The sequence below is a fragment of the Theropithecus gelada genome, chromosome 11 (assembly GCF_003255815.1).
Source record: "Theropithecus gelada isolate Dixy chromosome 11, Tgel_1.0, whole genome shotgun sequence".
Lineage (NCBI taxonomy): Eukaryota > Metazoa > Chordata > Mammalia > Primates > Cercopithecidae > Theropithecus > Theropithecus gelada.
The window spans coordinates 39890810-39909136 of NC_037679.1; the positions used below are offsets into that span (position 1 = coordinate 39890810).

The window sequence follows — 18327 nt, forward strand, 5'->3', positions numbered from 1 at the left end:
AATTGATAGCCTATGTAAGATTGTAAGGTTTACAGCCATCTCAAAAAAAAAAAAAAAAAAAAAAGAGACCCAATTTCATACACTATGCTAAATATAACAGATTAATTAAAATTTAAATGTAAAATAAAAACATAAAATAATTAAAATAAAGGTGAACACTAATCATTTTTCAATAGAAAGGGAATTCTTAATTTAAAATACCCAGGGAAACATAACCACAAAATCAGATGTACACAGTGTAAGTTTCTGTCTCAAACACTGTAAAAAAAAAAAAAAAAAAAGGGCAAATAAACCAGAAAAACACTTTCAGTATATGACTGTCATATACTTAGTGCAAAAGAGATTTTTTCTGGTTTATTTGCCCGTTTTTTATTTTTTTGAGACAGAGTTTCACTCTTGTTGGCCAGGCTGGAGTGCAATGGCCCGATCTGGGCTCACGGCCACCTCTGCCTCCTGGGTTCAAGCGATTCTCCTGCCTCAGCCTCCCGAGTAGCTGGGATTAAAGGTGTGCAACACCACGCCCGGCTAATTTTACATTTTTAGTAGAGATGGAGTTTCACCATGTTGGCCAGGCTGGTCTTGAACTCCTGACCTCAAGCGATCCACCTCCCTCAGCCTCTCAAGCTTCTGGGAGACAGGCATGAGCCACCGTGCCTAGCCTGCCCTTCATTCTTCTAACAAATCAATAAAGATCTAAGCAGAATGAGCAGTTGATATGCGTGGACAAAAAATAAAAAATAAAAATGGCCGATAGACCTCAGAAAAGATGTTCAGACTCCCTAGTAATCAAAGAAGTATAAACCAACACAAAATACTTCTTTTTTTTTTTTTTTTTTTTTTGAGATGGAGCCTCGCTCTGTCACCTAGGCTGGAGTGCAGTGGCACGATCTTGGCTCACTGCAAGCTCCACCTCCTGGTTTCACGCCATTCTCCTGCCTCAACTTCCCAAATAGCTGGAACTACAGGTGCGTGCCACCATGTGCATCTAATTTTTTCCATTTTTAGTAGAGACGGGGTTTCACCGTGTCAGTCAGGATGGTCTCGATCTCCTGACCTTGTGATCCGCCTGCCTCAGACTCCCAAAGTGCTGGGATTACAGGCGTGAGTCACTGCGCCTGGCCAATATTTCATTTTTGACTTAAGAATAATAAATATGTATTTTTAAATTTGGTATACAGACAAGGATGTAGGAAAATTGGACTCAGACTGCTAATAACAAAAAACTGGTGAAATTTTTCTGGAGGGCACTATTGTTATGCATTGAATAACCCCTTATTATAAGTGAATAATTTTATATTCAGAAAAATCTATTCAGGATATAATCAAATATGCACACATACTTGTAAGATAGATATGATAGAAAACAAAAAACAAAATCAATTCTTGGCTTTTGAATTTCAAAACAGTCTTTTGAACATCATGGCATAGACAATACTTGGAGAAACTATGATTCCTCTAAGTAAACACAAAGCTGCTTTTTTCCCAGTCTTCTGAAGAGTCTCCAGGTTGGGATGATGGAGAAGCAAAAAGAAGAAAGTCATAATTAGACTTTATAGGACCCTAAATAAGGAGACCCTGGCTCCTGCGCCTCTGAGCTGATCACCAGGGCAAATGACAGAACCCTTAATTTACAGGATTGAACTGCCAAGGCCTTTTTGCCTTGCTTCTTGGGTAAAGTACAGAGAAAAAAAAAATCACAGTGCAGTGTGATGGATGGAGACTGAGATAAGCTTAAAGAGTGTCAGAACACCTAAGAGTCACACTGAAGAGGCAGAGAGGGCCACCCTCAATTGCTTGACATTACATTTTCACAATCCAAGCAGAAGGGAAACTCAAAATGGACACTAAATTGAGTTACGGAAAAATAAAGGAAGTGAAATCTTAAGCACCCTTGACTTATACCTCCAGATTCGTAATTTCTACTGCAGATTGGGAGACTTAAGGGATCATTTGATCATTGGCTTAGTCATTCAACTAATATGTTTATTAAGCATTTATTCTATCAATTATAGTCTACTACATTTCTTGAGAAAACATGAAAGAAAGGTAAACTTTGACAGCATCGTGCAATATAAACCCTATTTTCCGTATGTTTATAATTTCTTTATAACTGGTCCCATGATGATTTGTTAATGCATAGAATTTTCCTTTGAAAGGAGAACTTGGTGATTTGGTCGTCTATCTACCCTTCTCTAATTTCTTTTGTAATATTAAAACTTACATGTTTTTATGTTTTAATAATAATGGTTCACCCATTTTCTAGGCCAGATCATCAATCTGTAGACTTCTTTGTGGCTTTTGTTCTATTTGCTTTTATTTAATAGGGTTGAGATTCTAGGCCAGACCTTTAGAGGCCCATTATCTCTGTTTTGGCACTGTGTCTGCAATTCAGTTGCCACAGGAGAGCTGTGGTACTAATGTGTGTGGGCCATTAGGCTCTCACTGCGGTGGTGAGGAGTTGAGAGAAACATGGCTGGCTGGTGCACCACATACCAGGCCCTGCAAAACCATCAAGGTTATCCTTTTCCAGTCCCTGCTCTGCCCTCTGTCACACAGTTAACAATGTATCAAAAGCGGACCCCACAGTTGTCAATTCCAGAAATTTAATTTTGCCTTCATGCTTTATCTTCAGTTTAGACAAGGACTCAGATTCTCTTTAAGGCTCAGCAGAGTCAACAAGTCTCTTGGTTTGGCTCTACTGTCTTTCCCACCAGGACACTGAGTCACTGTGAGAGATCTGTGCAGTGTCACAGTTCCTTACTTGTACTATTGAAATGCTTTACTAACATCCCACAAATTATATCATTAAGCAGCTAAGAAGTGAATTTTGGAAAGAGATTAAGAAATATAAGCATGCTTGAAAAAATTTTATTTCAAACACTCCTCAACTTTGCTTTTTAGTTGTTTTCAGAAGGATATCTTAATTCTTGTCTTAAGGATTATTTTTGTGGCCTTTTTTCCCCCACTAGCTTTGCCTACTTTGTAAATACTTTTGAGTGCACATGCTTGTCTTCTTAACTTATTATTTATCTCTGGAGTGCTTTCAGTCTGTCGGTATAACTTTGTAAGAAGGATAAGGCAATTTTCTCTTCTTCCTTCTTTCCCTTTTAAGGTAAAAACAAGAAATCAAACCATCTTGTTACAGAAGTCTTGTTGCATGAATAAAAAGAAGCCAAAAGATCTACTCAGCTAGTGTATAAATGTTGATGTGCAAGCCCTTCACAGGTATTCCTTGAGCCCTGAAGGTTTAGCATCTATTCTTGCTTTTGACTTAGTGTATGTCTCACTCTTAATGAAAGTATGCATCATTTCTAGCTAAATATTTAAGACATATTTTGAAATGTGATAGATTATTTATAAACAGTTAAGCTGTTTTTATCAAAGCTCTATATACAAGCACTCCTGATTCGGAGGTGTCTTTTATAACAACCAGTGTAAGTTTGAGCAATCACTGAAAACTTGTAGCACCAGCTTTCTACATAGGCTGAGAAGGTGGTTCTTATATGACTTAAGAGCTCTAAAAATACTACTTATTTTAAAGTGAAACCCCCTCTTCCATTTAAAACCTGAAATTCTATATTTTTAAGTTTTATTCCCTTGCTTTAAGAGTTTTGTTGTACCTATTGCATTAGCATAAATTAATTTAACAAGGTCTTGCAATGGACATCTGGTAAAATTGGATTTTATTAAGAAGGTGAGGAGTGATGAGAACAGCCTGAGGGTATAATAGGTTCCCAGGAAATATTTTGACCAAAGAAAAGTATAGCCTAAAACAGAAAAACCCCTAAAAAGAAACGTTACCTACCCCACAATTGTGCCTAGGCTGGCCATGAGCATACATGAAATGAATTAAAATGCACTACGAAGACTGAACATTACCATCCTGAAAATGCTTCTATCCTTAGCTGATAAGTCTTTTAACAATAAACATAAAAATTAATATGAGGTCAGGCACAGTGGCTCATGCCTGTAATCCCAGCCATTTGGGAGGTTGAGGCAGGAGGATTGTCTGAGCCCAGGAGTTCAAGACCAACCTGAGCAACATGGCAAGACCCCATCTCTAAAAAACGAAGTTTTTTTTTTAATAGCTGGGGAGTGTAACATGTGCCTGTGGTCCCAACTACTTGGGATGCTGAACCAAGAGAGTGGCTTGAACCCAGGAGGTCGGGGCTGCAGGAAGCCATGTTTGTGTCATTGCACTCTAGCCTGGGCAACACAGAGCAAGACTCTGTCTCAAAAACAAACAAACAAAAAAGGTATATATATATATACACACACACAATTATATACATTAGTTATATATAATAGTTGTATACTATCATATACAACTATTTGAAGGCTCCTTCCCATATATATATATATATAGAGAGAGAGAGAGAGAGAGCGCCTCAAATAGTTGTATTACGATAAATACAAACTAATAAAATACTAAACTGATAGAAAAACCATACGAACTGGATTTGCTATAATATTGATATACAAAGAAATATATTTTCATTTAGGAAGCTGGGGAAAAAATAGCTCAGTAAATAACCAAAGGCATACATGTTTCATCAGCAATCTCATACAGCAGTAAGCTCTAGGCAGCTTTCAAGTTAGTTAATTTGATTGAAGTTTAGCAAATCAATGTCTGGTAAATGAACCAAGGTTTTATTTTCTTTGTTTTGTTTTGAGATGAAGTCTTGCTCTGTCACCCAGGCTGGAGTGCAATGGCACAATCTTGACTTACTGCAACCTCCGTCTCCCAGGTTCAAGCAATTCTTGTGCCTCAGCCTCCTGAGTAGCTGGAACTGCAGGTGCCCACCACCATACCCAGCTACTTTTTGTATTTTTAGTAAAGACAGGGTTTGCCACAATGACCAGGCTGATCTCGAGCTCCTGGGCTCAAGTGATCCGCCTGCCTCAGCCTTGCAAAGCACTGGGTTTACAGGAATGAGCCACTGCGCCCAGACTCAACCAACTTTTAAACATGGCTGCATTCTGATCATTCAACAGTTTTTCTATTCGTATACACTGTGAGATATCAAAATGGCAGCTTATTTCTGGTATGCTCAATTTCCTGGTTGATTAAGGATCATCCCTTATAAGGGAGAATTTGAATTGCACTACATACATGAATTTGGTCATGACATGTGCTCTCTCTCTCTCCCACTTCCATAGAGGGTTAAATTTTGACCCTGGCTAGATCTCAGATGGAAGCAATGCCTGCCCAGGGAAGCAATCATGCTATCTGTGTACCATCAGTCATCAACTGGCCAAGTTTTTAGGCAGGTTTTTCTCTGTGGGAATTACATAGACATCATCCTGATCCAGTTTTCTGATGGGTAAGTTACTTAAATACTTTGTTGGACAACAAGAGTTGACTAGACCTTGTGGTTATTCAAGGAATATTTACAGCCAGGTTTATGCATAGACTCCTAAATAACATCAGTCATTCCTTTAGATTAAAGGCCAAATGATGTTATCATCATCTGGAGTAAAGGACATCAAGGGTATTAGGTAATTATACCTTAGTGAATTAGATAGCTCAGAAACACAGAACATTTTACCTAAAAAGACCTTTAGAAACAATCCCATTTATGTCCTTATATCTTAATACATAAGGAAACAGACCCCAAGACTGGCTATAACTTACTCCATTTTATAAGTCTGTTAGATGTAGGTCTGGATTAGAACTCATTTTTCTTGATGACTGCTCTTTCAACAACCCCATGCTAATTTTCTAGCTTAACTAATCCAGAAATGAAATACATGGAGTGTCATTTTTGTGTGATGTCAAAGGATAGGAACTAATGGCAAGGAAAACATCTGTCTACTCCTAGCTGAAAGGTGTGAGCTGGAGTGAAGGAGTGGCATGGGGCTACCTGAAGGGCTCACTACTATTAGGATTAGGGGGTTATGATTCTCAACTTTGTCTTTTTTTTTTTTTTTTTTTTTTGAGTCGGAGTCTCACTCTGTCGCCCAGGCTGGAGTGCAGTGGCGCAATCTCGGCTCACTTCAAGCTCCGCCTCCCGGGTTCAAGCCATTCTCCTGCCTCAGCCTCTCGAGTAGCTCGGACGCCAGGCGCCCGTCACCACGCCAGGCTAATTTTTTGTATTTTTAGTAGAGACGGGGTTTCACCGTGTTAGTCAGGATGGTCTCGATTTCCTGATCTCGTGATCTGCCCGCCTTGGCCTCCCAAAGTGCTGGGATTACAGGGGTGAGCCACTGAGCCCGGCCTGATTCTCAACTTTGAAAAGGCCCAGCATAAGCAAGCAAAGACCTATTCCTTTCCCACAAATATAACAGTGATTATTTTTTTCTTATGATAGTTTTACTTTTGTTCCATGAAGGTCTTTTACTGTCACTTTATTTTAAGTGTGTGTGTACTCATACATATAAATGTGTGTAAACATGCATGTGTGTATATGTATACTGTAGTTTTTATTGACCATTTATTAAGTAAAAGGCTGTTTTCTGTGCATTCTATCTAATCCTTGCAACGTATCTGTTAGAAAGGTAATGAAAAGATTAAGAAATGTGTCCTAGGTCACCAGGTAGTAAGTGGAACAGATCAACCTGCAAGGAGCTTTATCTGTTTCTAGAGTCTAGGCTCTTACCTACCAATCCTTAATCTTAAATAAAATAATAAAAAAAAGTAAGTATCATATTGGCAGTTTTCCTTACTCATAGAGATGTTTAGGCCAGTCACTCTTAAACCTTTGATGTACATAGAAGTCAACTGAAGAAGTTTTTAAATATAGAGACCTAAGCTGTTCCCAGCCTTGCCATATTAAGATCTGTAGCAATATGACCTAGGAATATATACATACAAAACTCTGATTCAACCGTCCAGTCTCTGACATGTAGATTTGTGTTTGGACATACTACTCTGAACCCAAATAGAACTAACCAAAATAGTAAATGTCATCTTAAGGGTTTCTCTACAACCTTACTACAGAAAAAAGATGTTGGTTAGATGAGGGAAATCTTATGATTTTGCCTTGATGTAGCTCTACAGTTGGCATTCTTGATCATTAAATAAAAGCAATGTTGATTGGGCATTTAATTAAGAAAGAAATATCTTTGAATTAGCTACATGATATACAGTAATGCCTTCTTATGCACAGTTTCAGTTACCCATGGTCAATCAACGTCCAAAAATAGGTGAGTACAGCACAATGGGATATTTTGAGAGAGAGAATGAGACATCACATTCACATAACTTTGATTGTAGTACATTGTTATACTTGTTCTAGTATTGTTGTTATTAATCTCTTACTGTGCCTCATTTATAAATTAAACCATCCTAAATATGTATGTACAGTAAAGGAAAAAATATAGTATACATTATTCAGAAAAGAATTTTATGATGTTTTATCTTTCCCTTGTTTCAAATATGTTAATTTTCCTGTTCTAAATATAGTCTTTATTGATTAAGAAAAGTGGAAAAAGTATTAAAAGTATCACATTTATCTCTTGGAAAAATGTGCTAATGACCTCCCATAGTACTTTGTTCTTGCTTTATGCTAATATCTATCACAACTGCACTATAATTTATCAGTTCACCATCATTCTGTTGCCACTAGACTGTCCAAGAGGAGGATGAGTCTAATTTATTTATCTCTATGTCCAGCATTTATTATGAACTCAATAAATACTTAGTCAATGAATATAACATCAATATAAAATATAAAGTCTCATAGGCTAAGGAACCAGTATTGCCTAGGTTTAAATCTGAGCTTCCCTTACCAGCTCTGTGAACACAGACAAGCTGCTTAATATTTCAAAGCTTCACTTTCCTTGCCTGTAAATTATGCATCATAGTGTACTTAGTTTATAGGATTATTATGAGCATTACATTTAACATACACTAAGCACTTGGAACAGTGCCTGGAATTTACAAAACGTCCAACAAATGTCAGTTCTTTGTTGAACTATTTTCTTGGTGATAGTGTTGCTTAGGGCTTCAGATGTTCACAGACAACAACAGCAACAAAATATGATTTTACCTTTGGTGTAGGTAGAAGTTTTCTTTATATTATTTGGGAAGCAAAAGTTTACCAAGTAAATTAATAGTGTATGGGGCTTGTTGGAAGAATGTTTAAAACTACTTAGGTGAATCCACTGCCGTTAATCATCCTCAAGTAATTTAGTGGCATCATTTCCATTCATACAATTGATATGCTAATTACAAATGATCATTAGTTATTCATGAAAACTGTTCCTCTCAGTCCCTCAACAGTGTCATGCTCTGTTAGGTAAAGAAGGAACATGCAGGAGATTTACCTGATAGGAGCATGCATAATGTGAGGGAACTTGAGAGGGGAAAATCATCAAATGACTAAACACCACAAAAGAGCAAGGAGGTTAATGGAAAAAAAGTGTATATAATGATACATATTCTTATCCTGTGAGAACAGTTAGAAGTAGAAGAATTTTTGAATCATGAAAGTGGAGAATGCAGAGCATTATCAGTAAGCCTGGGGGCAGAAAACTGAAAACCAGCAAAAAAGCTTTAGAAAAAGATCAGTGCCTTCTAGCAATCAGATATTCACAAACCTAACATTCGGTTGATCTCAGCCCACCTTTCAGATCTGGAGACAAAAATTGGAAACAAACGCAGCTACTACATCCTGGTGGTAATGCTTTATAGTAACTGCTCGATCCTTGACGTCTGCACCAAAAGGGGGGAAAAGTCCTGATGGTTGTTGGAATGAAGATTAAACACACACACACACACACCCACCCACCCACCTTCAGGAGTACAAACGTGAGCTTTAGAGGTCTGAAAAACTGAACAAAGCCGCCTGGGAAAATATTCCTCGAAAATGATACCTTTAAATCAGTCTGCTAATTCTTGAGTGGTGGGTTTCACCCAGGAAGCAGGGATAATAGAGAACCCTTCCCAACTGTGATTCACACTGGTTTGTCTCTGAGATGCAGGCTGTGCACCCCCATGCTCTCCCAACCCCTAACATGCTGTGACACTACACCCCCAATGAGCAAAGGCTTAGAAATGTAAATATTCCTAAGCAGAGTGTTGTGACTGCCAGTTCTCATTATTTGCCTTCAGGTCTGCATTAGGATAGGGGAGGGGTTGTGGAAGTGGTGATCATCACCTTCCCCTACATATCCACAAAGAACTACCTACCCCACACTCACCCCATTACAGCTCCACTTACAAAATGTAAATACATCTTAGTCACTAAAATTTACTGTGACTTCTTAAACCACCAAAGCCTTAGCAGAGCCAGAGTGCCAGGGCAGAAAGGCCAGGGATTGGGGTCAGGAAGATCTGGATTTGAATCTTAGACAAGTTGCTTATTAACAGTGTGACCTCTGGAAATGACCTCTCCCCTTTCAGATAGAGACTGTTCCGGTTTTAGCACTGAAAGTCCCAGGAAATGCATCAGACCTGGGCAAACCAAGATAATAAGTCACCCAAGACATAAGATGTTGCACATGCGCACAGTGCATAGTAGTGCCTGGTAAATTTTCTTTTTTAATTAAAAATACTTTATTGTTAAAAATGCTAACGATCATCTGAGCCTTCAGTAAATCATAATCTTTTTGCTGATAGAGGGTTTTGTCTTTATGTGGATGACTGCTGACTGATCACAGTAGTGGTTGCTAAAGATTGGGGTGGCTGTGGCAATTTCTTAAAATAGGACAGCAATGCAAATACATGTGATGGCAGCTGCAGCCAGTCTGGAGTGGACACTGCAAAGATACCAGCTATAGTGGGGGAGATGCTGCAGGGCTGTGGGCTTCAGGGAGCCAGTGGGAGTCAGCAACATGCGGAAGCCCCACTCCTTCCAAATTGGAGAGAGCCCCACCCTCTTGGGCTCAGTGGCAGTTGCCCAGCTGCAGGTGCAGACCCAGGCATCTCTGCATTCTCAGGGACCCAGGAAGCCACTCTCCCCTTGCAGGCTCAGAAGTTCCTGCTCCTGTTGCCTGGCCTCTCCAAGCTCCCTGTGCCTGCTCATATTTCAGAGCAAAGTTGATGCCAAGTGCAGGCACTATTGCAATCAGGCCGGGCGTGTGTGCACTCAGCGGAGCACTGCCAAGTCAACCCCCTGACACCTCAGCCCCCCATGGACTTTGGGTACTGATAAGCCCAAAGTATTAGTTCATTTTCACACTGCCGATAAAGAGATACTTGAGACTGGGTAGTTTATAAAGGAAAGAGGTTTAATTGGCTCACAGTTCCACATGGCTGGGGAGGCCTCACAATCATGGCAGAAAGCAAGGAAGTGCAAAGCTACATGGCAGCAGACAAAGAGAGAATGAGAGCCAAGTGAAATGGGAAACCGCTTATAAAACCATCAGATCTTGTGAGACTTATTCACTACCACAAGAACAATATGGGGGCGCTGTGTGCAGTGGCTCATGTCTGTAATCCTAGCACTTTGGGAGGCTGAGGTGGGTGGATCACCTGAGGTCAGGAGTTTGAGACCAGACTGGCCAACATGGTGAAACCCTGTTTCTACTAAAAATACAAAAATTAGCTGGGTGTGGTGGCAGGCACCTGGAATCCCAGCTACTTAGGAGGCTGAGGCAGGAGAATTGCTTGAACCCAGGGGGTGGAGCTTGCAGTGAGCCAAGATTGTGCCACTTCATTCCAGCCTGGGCAAAAGAGTGAAACTCTATCTCTCTCTCTCTCTCTCACACACACACACACACACACACACAAAATAAATAAATAAAAGGGGTAACTGCCCCAATGATTTAATTATCTCCCACTGGGTCCCTCCCACAACACATGGGCATTATGGGAGCTACAATTCAAGATGAGATTTGGGTGGGGACACAGCCAAACCACATCAGGAAGGAAAGTCGAGGGGCCCTAAGGGTGGCTCAGCACAGGACTGCAGGTGTCTCTCAGCACAAAGAGCCAGGGCATCATGGGCATCAAGGATGGCAGGTTAATGGTGGCAGGAGGCAGGCAGACTCCTGGGTGGAAAGGGGTGGATTCCTGGTGAAGCCCCACCTTCAAGCCAGGGACAGCCTGAAGCCCAGGGGCTGGGCTGCCTGTTTGGCAGACTGGAGTGAGAACTTACGGTGCTTTCTCTTGGCCTGCCTGTGGACCAATCAGCACGCACTTACTCCCCTCTGAAGCCCATAAAAACCTCAGACTCAGCCAGACTCACACAGATGATGAGTCGACCTATCTGCAGAGAGGAGCTACCCACTGTGGGTCTCTTCTCTGCTGAGAGCTGAACAAACGATGGGACAACCTGCCTGCAGAGAGAAGCTACCCACCGTGGGTCTCTTCTGAGCTGTTCTGTTGCTCATAAAGTACCTCTTCACCTTGCTCACTCTCCACTTGTCTATATACCTCATTCTTCCTGGAGATAGGACAAGAACTTGGGACCTGCCAAATGGCAGGGCTGAAAGAGCTGTAACACAACAAGGGCTCAAATATGCCCCTTGCTCATAACATTGTGGGTGATGAGAAGGAGAGAAGAGAGAAGGAGAGAAGAGCTATGGCCCTTTGGGGATCCCAGACCTAAGAGCTCCCTGAGCTGGGGTTATGACACCCTCTTTGGGGCTTTGCAGTTCCTGGCTACTCCAAGCTTCCAGGCACCATTGCAGTCCCTGGTGCCAGGCACGGAAACTGTTTGTGGTATACCTGGTCCAGCCATAGCCTTCTAGGGAGCCGGCCCCTGTGCCAGTGCCTAGAGCTGCCCACCCTGCTGCAGCTAGCATGCCTGGCTCTGTGCAGTGGCTGGACTCCATGCTTGCTTGCTCATACACTCCTCACCACTCTGCACCTGGCTTGCCCCTGGTAGGCATGGGATCCAGGCGAGTAGCATAAGCTGAGCACAACCTGCCAGGCTGAATGTGTGGAATGAGCCCAGCAGGCCCAAGCAATATTTGGGCAAAGGCATCACTGGACATAGAGGTTTCTAGCCAGAAAAGTGACACCCCAAGGATTCTGTGACACATGGAAATTAAATAATCTCTCCTGAATGATCATTGGGTCAACAATGAAATCAAGATGGAAATTTACATATCTTTGAACTGAATAATAATAGTGACACAATCTATCAAAACCTCTGGGATACAGCAAAAGTGATGCTAAGAAGAAAGTTCATAGCATTAAATGCCTACATCAAAAAGTCTGAAAGAGCACAAATAGACAATCTAAGGTCAGACCTCACAGAACTGGAGAAACAAGGACAGTCCAAACACAAATCCAGCAGAAGAAAATAAATAACTAAGATCAGGCAGAACTAAATGAAATGAAACAAAAATACAAAAGATAAATGAAACAAGAATCTGGTTCTTTGAAAAGACAAATAAAATTGATAGTCAATTAGTGAGATTAACCAAAAAGAGAGAAGATCCAAATAAGCTTAATTAGAAATGAAACAGGAGATATTACAGCTGATACCACAGAAATACAAAAGATTATGCAAGGCTACTATGAACACCTTTACACACACAGACTAGAAAACCCAGAGGAGATGGATAAATTCCTGGAAATGTACAACTTTCCTAGATTAAACCAGGAAGATATAGAATCTCTGAACAGACCAATAATAAGCAGTGAGACAGAAATGGTAATAAAAAACATTGCCAACAAAAAAAAAGTCCAGGACCAGATGGATTCACAGCTGAATTCTATCAGACATTCAAAGAAGAATTGGTACCAATCTTATTAACACTGTTCCACAATATAGAGAAAGAGGGAATCCTCCCTAAATCATTCTACTAAGCCAGTATCACCTTAATACCAAAACCAGGAAAGGATATAACAAAAAAATAAAACTACAGACCAGTATCCTTGATGAACATAGATGCAGAAATCCTTAACAAAATACTACCCAAATCCAACAACATATCCAAATCCAAATCCAATAACAAAAAGATAATCCACCATGATCAAGTGGGTTTCTTATCAGGGATGCAGGGATGGTTTAACATACATAAGTCAATAAATGTGCTACACCACAGAAACAAAATCAAAAATGAAAATCACATGATCATCTCAATAGATGCAGAAAAAGCTTTTGACAAAATCCAGCATCACTTTATGATTAAAACCCTCAGCAAAATTGGCATAGAAGGGACATACCTCAAGGTAATAAAAGCCATCTACAACAAACCACCAGCCAACATTATACTGAATGGGGACAAGTAGAAAGCATTTCCTCTGAGAACTGGAACAAGACAAGGATGCCCACTTTCACCACTTTTATTCAACATGGTACTGGAAGTCCTCACCACAGCAATCAAACAAGAAAGAAAGGGCATCCAAATCAGTCAAGAGGAACTCGAACTGCCACTATTTGCTGATAATATGATTGTATACCTATAAACCCTAAATGTTATTTAATAATTTTTTCAAAAAAATCAATAGCCAGGAAGGGAAGGGGTTTTATCAGAGAATGCATCACTGCCAGCATGAAGAAGGGGAAAGGAAGGAGAGATCTGAGTGATAAGAAAGGTTTGAAACAGTTAGGTTTGAGGGTAGTTAAGTCATTTTTGCCCACTCTACAATTCTGCCAAGACCCTAAGGGCAGACCTCGTGCCATGGGGCATTATCTCCTTCTGCCACTGCAGAATCCCAGGGATGATTCAACCTGGTTTTAAATGTGAAACTAGCTTAGAAAAGTAGCCAGAATCAGATGAGGACTTTAAAATGTTTATGAAGCAGTGTTATATACTGGGATACTGACTGAGATCCCTCAGAATAAATAACAAGGCCCACCCTTCAAATCACTTTCCCTGACTTTTATGACAGGTAGGCTGTTACAGTGATGGAAACAGGGCTGAAGTTAGGGGGTTCTATAAAAGATTCTGCAACCTAGAAAAAGGCTTAGCCTATAGGAAGTTTTTGAGAAATCTTACTCCCCTAAGCAAGGAGTACATCATCCTATCTCCTCTTCCAAGATGACAGCAAGTATTATGGGCAATGACATCTCCTAGAATTCCAGTCAATCAGAATAGTTTTTTTTTTTTTTTCTGTAAGTATCTTACTCTAGCGAGCTCACAGATATCACAGTTTTTCAAGTGGTGTCATAAGACAACAATAGATTGCTGAAATTATTCAACCAAACCTTTCAAAAGATATACTTCAAATATCTAGCCTGTTTTATAATCCTAGAAGTCCAGGCAATTTAATATAAAACATCAGAGGGAAATACAGCAAATCTGGGCAGAAGTTGTCTGAGCCTGGCACTGTCAAATGTGTTTCCTGTAAAGTGTAAAATGGCATGGACATTTATGTTGATGTGTACCATGAATAATAAAACATTAATAATAGCTATAACATTTAATTTAATTGCAGAGATTCAACATTGCAGATGCTTTCTTGCAGGAGAAGTCAAAATTTAAAGCCTATTTCAGGTATACTGTCCAATATCTCTGTAGCTGTGCATATAAATGTCTTTTCCAATTAAATGTACACCCACAGAATATTCTTTGCTTTTGTCACCATTGATTTATACTAAGATTTTTTGCTTATTTTAAACGCTCTAACTGGCTCTAACCTCCAAAGATTATTTCAACCCTCTTTTCTACTTCCTGCTATCACTAGTCATGCAGCCACCCAAGTTGGGTCCTCCTGGGGACATCTTCCCTCAACCTACATCCAATTAACCACCAATACTGGTTGATATTAATGCGTCAATTACCACAATTGCATCTCATCCTCTCCTCCCTCTTATTTCTTATGATTTCTTGCCTGGATTTCCTCCAGCTTCTCTCTTGTCTAAATGCTTCTACCTATTCCAGCCAGAGTTGCTTTGCTTTTTTTTTTTTTTTTTAAATGGAGTCTTGCTCTGTTGCTCAGGCTGGAGTGTGGTGGCACGGTCTTGGCTCACTGCAGCCTCCCCCTCCTGAGTTCAAGCTATTCTCCTGCCTCAGCCTCCCGAGTAGCTGGGACGTCAGGCATGTGCCATGATGCCTGGCTAATTTTTGTATTTTTAGTAGAGACGGTGTTTCACAATGTTGGTCTGGCTAGTCTCGAACTCCTGACCTCAGGTGATCCTCCTGTCTCAGTCTCCCAAAGTGCTGGGATTACAGTGTGAGCCACCACCCCTGGCTGAGTTGCTTGGTATTTGCATGCCCTTGCTTAAAATGTATTGATGAGTAGAAAGAGCACAGCTATGATAGACACTGTCCTTGAGGGCAAGGACCTTGCTACATCGATGGTTTATCCCTGATACCTAACACAGTGCACAGAACTCATCCAATGTTTGTTTAGCTCATCTTAAGAGGGCTGACTTTAAAGCTTAGGTCAAAGGTTACTGCTGTAAGAAGGTTATTTCATTTCCCTGAGCCTCAGTTCCCATATATGCAAAATGGCATTAATAACATCTCCTTCAGGGCCGGGCACGGTGGCTCACACCTGTAATCCCAGCACTTTGAGAGGACAAGGCGGGCAGATCACGAGGTCAGGAGATCAAGACCATCTGGGCTAACATGGTGAAACCCTGTCTCTACCAAAAATACAAAAAATTAGCTGGGCATGGTGGTGGGTGCCTGTAGTCCCAACTACTCGGGAGGCCAAGGCAGAAGAATGGTGTGAACCCGGGAGGTGGAGCTTGTGTTGAGCTGAGATCCTGCCACTGTGCTCCACCCTGGGCGACAAAGTGAGACAAACAAACAAACCAACAAAACATCTCCTTCATAGAAGTCATTTAGGTTTATATGGACTACCCGTGTAAAGTGAGAAGTACTAAACCTGGCTCAGAATGTACCCAATAAATGCATTACCCCATACATATTTTTCAATTTTCTAGCAATGAAAATGAAAACATCCTGTATCATGCAAAGCACTTCCCACGTACAGGCAGGTAGGTCCAATGCTATTTCCTAATATTAATCTTTAACATAGAAGCAACACTATGCTTTTGATTTCAGCATGTTTTCATGTTTCCATAATCTCTCAGTTTTATTCCCTCAGTGTAGAATGTCCTTCCTCCACTCTATTTGAATAAACCCACACCAAGCATTCAAAGCCCATCCCAAGCAGTACTTATTCTCTATTATGTCACTTTCTTGCTCAAAATTAATAGCAAATACTTTACAATGGCTTACAAGGACCTTCACTTTTCACTCCCAGCTGGCCTCAATAACCTTATGTCTAATACTGTCCCCATCATTCATATTCAAATCATTCTGGGTGTTTTTTTGTTCTTGCTTACACCTAGTTCATTCCTGCCAGAATTATGTATGACTAGCTTCTTCCCATAAAGGTCTCAGCTACAAGATGCTCAAGTCTACTATCAGTTAGGGAGATGCAGATTAAATCTAAAATGAGATCAAAATCATTCACGTGTTTAAAAAAAGAATGTATCGCCAAGGATTTGGTGAAATTTATATCCTCATAAAACATAGAAGTATAAATTGATATAGGCTTCTTGAAAGTCAGTGTGGCAATATCTATTAAAATAAAGTATATCTATATCTTCCTATCCTGGCTTGCACATATTAGTATCTACCTGAGAAAAATAGTTACTCATATACATGAAGATTTTCATTCAAGCAGTGCTCAAAATAGCAAAACAAAATTAAACAAAAAACCATTTGGTTAACAAACTAAATGTCCATCAATAGGGGAATGGTTAAATGAACCATATATAGAATATTATACAGGAGATTAAAAAAGGTCTATGTACTGATGAGGCAACATCTCCAAGACATTTTTAAACAAGGAAGCAAGTCACAGATAATAAGTATATGTAAAAATAACAGTGCATTTAAGAAAATCACAATAATAATAATAATAGTAGCTTATATTCATTGAGTACTATCAGGTACTGTCTCAAGGGCTTTAAATGTAGCAAAATAGTGACTTTTCATAACAACACTGCAAGTTACATAATGTCATCATCCCAATTTCATAAATGAGGAAACTGAGACACAGAAAGGTTAAGTAAGTTCCCATGGCCACACCATTAATGGGTAACAAATCATTGTCTGGAGGCTGACGTCTTAGTCACAGCCCTTCATTGTCTCATATCTTTGTATTTAAAAATAAATAAATAAATATGGTGTGTGTGTGTGTGTGTGATGTATGTGTGTGCTTGAATACAAAGAGAAACGTTTAAATGTATGCTCACTACGGTGGTGTTTCTACACGTCGGGAGAGAAAGGGGCTGGAACAGATTGAGGAAAACAGTTAAGGGGACTCTTTAAAAAAATCTGACTTTAGTCTTTCCACACTAAATTATTTAAAAATTTGCTAAGAATGCATTTACATATTTTTTGTATATTTTTAAATACAACAGCCAAGTATCATCCCACGAGGAACACGAGAGGAAAGGTCATTCTAGAACAAACCGAAGAAGGTGGGACAAAGGATAATTTTGTTTAAATAGTACCTTCAGGCAGAGCTTTCAAGTAATTTGGGCAAAATAAGTCCCCCCAAACAAAAGAAAAATCCCTACAACTGTAGTTCTATAATTGCCTGGGTAATTCAGGTGAAATGAAGGGATTTTAGCAAAATTACCTAAAAAATTACAGTTGTGGAAGTATAGTCTGTGGGAGCTTCAAAACCTCAATCACAATGTAATGCCAATGAGATTCTGTTTGAACAATCATGACTGAATGGTTTTTCTCCCGACGTTGTTAATTTGCTGAAACCTAAGTTTTCCTTTCCTATATTTCCTCTCAGTTGTTTATTTGTCGGGACCAGCATATCAGTTATACGGCCCGGCAGATCATTCACGGTTCAATATATAGGCTATAAATCCATGTTTTCAAGGAATAATGTTCAATGGAAAAATCATGAGGAAGGATTATGAAATACTTCGTGTTGAAAATTTTGCTTTTTTATCTAATGGCTCCTGAGATTAAAAACAAAGAAACTTGCAGTGATCTCAATCTTGATAGATGTGAGATTCCACAGAGAGTAATCAGTTGACCTAGGAATTTTTCTGAAAATGAAATGAGTTGGTTTTGTCTTTCTTCTTTGGTACAATTATTGTTGATCTTCTCCCCCCTCCTCAAATAATAACGTGTCATAACAAAGACACATCAATATTCTCTACATAATAGATCATAATTAGATAGATCACAATGAGATCTGTGTTTCTCTCACTAAATATTAACTTACATCCACATCTGGTTGCATCTGGCCACTTCTAAACTGCTCTTCACATTGCAATCATGGTAATCATTCCAAAACGCAAATTTTGTCGTATAACTCTTGTGCTTAAAATAATTACATGTCCCCGTATTGCAGATACAGGCCGAAGTCTTTCAGCCTGGTGTACCTCACCCTTTGTGAACTGGCCCCTGCATATATTTTCACCCTCATTTGCTAATCCATGAAGGTCCAAACAGGAGAATACACAATTTTCTCTTGTGTCTGGGCCCTTCCTTGTGATG

The 18327-nt window shown here is 39.8% G+C and overlaps 1 protein-coding gene across 2 annotated transcripts in view; it reads right to left on the reverse strand.

Annotated features, from left to right (window-relative positions):
- LIN7A (lin-7 homolog A, crumbs cell polarity complex component) overlaps positions 1-18327 on the reverse strand; it is a 157704-nt gene that overhangs the window by 18866 nt on the left and 120511 nt on the right. The gene's annotated exons all lie outside the window — the stretch shown is intronic.